Raw genomic sequence first — 4,445 nt, 5'->3', positions numbered from 1 at the left:
ACCCAGATTGAATAAAGTATCATATGTCCAAACACTAGAAAACTCATTATGCTGAAAGGACTTTGGGATGGAGAGAAAAAGCATAAGAGAATTATAACACGATAGAGTCACTGCAGTGACAACAGCGTGTGTTTAAATATATACACCTTCCCTGGCCGGTGGCTCAGAGGTAGGGCACTGGACCAGCATATAGACATCCCAAGTTTGATTCCCAGTCAAGGCACACAGGAGAAGCAACCATCTGCTTTAGCACACCTCCTCCTCCCCTTTCTCTCCTTCTTCCCCTCCTGCAGTCAGTGGCTCAATGGTTTGAGCATCACCCCCAGGTGCTGAGGATAGCTTATTGGTCCAAGTATGTTAGCCTCAGTACTCAAGTATCAGCCCCAGACAAGGTTGCCAGGTAGATACGGGTCAGGGTGTGTGCGGGAGTCTGTCTCTCTATCTCCCCTCCTCTCACCTAAAATAAATAAATAAATAAATAAATAAATATTTAAATATTTAAAAATAATAAATATGTACACCCAAAAGTAAGGAAAAAATGCTAAGCTAAGTGCTCATTCAAGAAGACATAAGGAGAAGCAGAAACAACCCAAGTCAATAAGAAGAAAGGAACTACAACCAAAATAAATAAGTAAAGAAAACGGATCAGGACAAGAATCAACAACATAGAGACAGCTAACAGAGCCAAAGGCTTTTTATCTCAGAGATTAGTAAAACACACAAACACCTGGAGAATCTGATCCACGAAATGAGAGGAAGATGCAAACTTACCAACCACAGAATTTGGAAGAGAAATCAGCGACCTAAACAACAGAGATGTGTGAAAATAAAGGGCTCGATGAGAGTGAAAGCAGGCACAATGACTATGTTTCTAGAAAAAGTATTACGGTCCCAGTTGGAGTGAGAGACATAGACAAGTTCAATTTAAAATTCATAATGGTGGCCCTGGCTGGTTGGCTCAGTGGTAGAGCGTCGGCCTGGCATGCGGAAGTCCCGGGTTCGAATCCCGGCCAGGGCACACAGGAGAGGCGCCCATCTGCTTCTCCACCCCTCCCCCTCTCCTTCCTCTCTGTCTCTCTCTTCCCCTCCAGCAGCCGAGGCTCCATTGGAGCAGAGATGGCCCGGGCGCTGGGGATGGCTCCTTGGCCTCTGCCCCAGGCGCTGGAGTGGCTCTGGTCACGACAGAGCGATGCCCCGGAGGGGCAGAGCATCGCCCCCTGGTGGGCAGAGCGTCGCCCCCTGGTGGGCGTGCTGGGTGGATCCCGGTTGGGCGCATGCGGGAGTCTGTCTGACTGCCTCCCCATTTCCAGCTTCAGAAAAATACCAAAAAATAAATAAATAAATAAATAAATAAATAAATAAATAAATAAAATTCACAATGGTGACTGAAGCTCCCCCCAGGGGGAAGCAAAACCACACAGCAACAACATCAGGCTTCAAAATAAGAAAAGGAAGAAGAAGAAGAACAGGAAGAAAGAAGAACAAGAACAAGAGAAAGGAAGAAGAGGAAGAGGAAGAAAATACTTAAAAAGCAAAGAATAGCCTGACCAGGCAGTGGCGCAGTAGATAGAGTATCAGACTGGGATGCAGAGGATCCAGGTTCGAGACCTCGAGGTCGCCAGCTTGAATGCGGGCTCATCTGGTTTGAGCAAAGCTCACCAGCTTGGACGCAAGGTCACTGGCTCGAGCAAGGGATTTTTCAGTCTGCTGAAGGCCCGCGGTTAAGGCACATATCAGAAAGCAATCAATGAACAACTAAGGTGTTGCAACAAAAAACTGATGATTGATGCTTCTCATCTCTCTCTGTTCCTGTCTGTCTGTCCCTATCTATCCCTCTCTCTGACTCTCTGTCTCTGTAAAAAACTAAAATTAAAAATAAATAAATAAATAAAAGAATGTACTAAAAAGCAAAGGATAGGCTCATTTCACTTATAAATAATCTTTTTCTTTTTTTTTTTTTTTACAGAGACAGAGAGAGAGTCAGAGAGAGGGATAGACAGGGACAGACAGACAGGAACAGAGAGATGAGAAGCATCAATCATTAGTTTTTCATTGCACATTACGACACCTTAGTTGTTCATTGATTGCTTTCTGATATGTGCCTTGACCGCGGGCCTTCAGCAGACCAAGTAAACCCCTTGCTCGAGGGGTCCAAGCTGGTGAGCTTTTGCTCAAACCAAATGAGCTCGCGCTCAAGCTGGTGACCTCAGGGTTTCAAACCTGGGTCCTCAGCATCCCAGTCTGATGCTCTATCCACTGTGCCACTGCCTGGTCAGGCTCACTTATAGATAATCTTATTTGCACACTTACAAATTGACCATAACATTAGGTTAAAAATAATACATCGTAGCCCTGGCTGGATAGATTGGTTGATTAGAGCATTGTCCCAAAGCTCGGAGGTTGCCAGTTCAACCCCCCAGTCAGAGCTCATACTCTCTCTCTCTCTCTTTTTTTCTCTCTCAATAAAATCAACAAATATTTTTTAAAAAATAAAATAAATAAAAATAATACATCATTATAAATAGGGTTTAGCAAAGGAATGGAAAGAAGTTTGATCATCAGAAAATCTGTGGCTGTAATTCACCACCTCAAGGTACTAAACTAAAAAAAGAAAAAAATATTAACTGGGTCAATAGAACCAAAAAAATAAAATACTTGGACATAACCAGCATATTTTTATTATTTTTTTCTTTTTCTTTCTTTTTTTTTTTTTTAGGTGAGAGGAGGGGAGATTGTGAGGCAGACTCCCATATGTGCCCCAACCTAGATCTACCTGGCAACACCATCTAGGGCCAATGCTCAACTACCAAACTATTTTTAATGCCTGAGGCTGATGCACTCCAATGGAGCTATCCTTAGCACCCAGGGCCGACACTCAAACCAATCAAGCCACTGGCTGCAGGAGGGGAAGAGGAAGAGAAACAGATGGTCGCTTCTCCTGTGTGTCCTGACTGGGAATCAAATCTGGGACATTCATATGCCAGGCTAACACTCTATCCCCTGAGCCACCAGCCAGGGCCTCCAGCATATTTTTAAATAAAATCTCAGGTAACTAGAAATGAAGGGGAACTTTCTCACCTGACCAATGACAGTGCTCATGGTCCACAGAGGCTTCATTTGAGACGTGGCTCCTGGAAGACAAGAACAAGAAAATCCTGACCATTAGCATCTCTCCTGGCAAGACCCCAGCCAGGGGGGAAATAAGGAAAAGGTCAACAAGAGTAGAGGAACCTCTCAAGAAGAGGGAAGGCTATCCTTACATATAGGTGATGCAACCACCAAAGTAGAAAACTCCTCAGAATCAACATACACAATTCTGGAATTGACGAGAGGTCCACAAAATGGAGAGCTTTATGCCAATAATGCAGTGATGTCTCTCCAGACTGGCCATGTCTAACTAAAATATATCATCATGAGACAATATAACATTTATAATAGCTAGAAAAACTGTGTACAAGGATAAATCCAATAAAGAATTCATGAGACCTTTATGGGGAATGTTTTAAATTCACTCAAGGATATTAAGAAAGATTGGAAGAAAGGGAACCTACAGCACATTGGTCCCCAACCCCCGGGCCGTGAACCGGTACCAGTCCATGGGCCATTTGGTACCAGTCCACAGAGAAAGAATAAATAACTTACATTATTTCCGTTTTATTTATATTTAAGTCTTAACGATGTTTTATTTTTTAAAAATGACCAGATTCCCTCTGTTACATCCATCTAAGACTCACTCTTGACACTTGTCTCGGTCACGTGATACATTTATCCATCCCACCCTAAAGGCCGGTCCGTGAAAATATTTTCTGACATTAAACCGGTCCGTGGCCCATAAAAGGTTGGGGACCACTGCTATACCACATCCGAGGATGGGGGAGCTTCACGTGTGAAGAGATGGCAATACTAATTCTCCATGAAAGCCAGACTTGCACGAGATGCCAGGACAGCTTTTTCAAGGGAAATGTTTGTAAACTTCGTCAACCTTATCCTAACATGTACATGAAAGCATAAAGGTCTATTAAAAAAAATTAATCAGTTTCAGAAAGAGGAAAGAATGAAAGGGAACCTGGCCGACATAAAGAAATTCTACAAAATGCCACTTAAAAAACAAAAAAAACAAATAAAACCCAGAAATGTGGTTTGGGTATAGAATGTTAAGTAAGTAAATGAAAGAAGACAGAAAAGGCAGCAGCAAACCCGGGTGTGTGGTCAGGGACCTGTCTTATGAGAGAGGTGACATCACACTTCAATAAGAAAGGAATAACTTGGCTCTGGCCAGTTGGCTAAGTGGTAGAATGTTAGCCCAGTGTGTGGATGTCCCAGGTTCAATTCTCACTCAGGGCACACAGGAGAAGCAACCATCTGCTTCTCCACTCCTCCCCCCCCTTCCCCTCTCACAGCCATGGCTTAACTGTTTCAAGTGCATAAGCCCTAGGCACTGAGGA

General features: G+C 43.4%; 1 non-coding gene across 1 annotated transcript; it reads left to right on the top strand.

The window, feature by feature from the left end:
* The first annotated feature begins 942 nt into the window (after positions 1-942).
* Positions 943-1,018, top strand: TRNAA-GGC (transfer RNA alanine (anticodon GGC)). The gene has a single exon. It is a non-coding gene; the product is annotated as a tRNA-Ala (tRNA).
* Positions 1,019-4,445: the final 3,427 nt, after the last annotated feature.

This window comes from Saccopteryx leptura, chromosome 1 (assembly GCF_036850995.1).
Source record: "Saccopteryx leptura isolate mSacLep1 chromosome 1, mSacLep1_pri_phased_curated, whole genome shotgun sequence".
NCBI classification, from domain to species: domain Eukaryota; kingdom Metazoa; phylum Chordata; class Mammalia; order Chiroptera; family Emballonuridae; genus Saccopteryx; species Saccopteryx leptura.
Note: the sequence above shows the minus strand (reverse complement) of the source record. Positions and strands in the feature narration are given on the sequence as shown.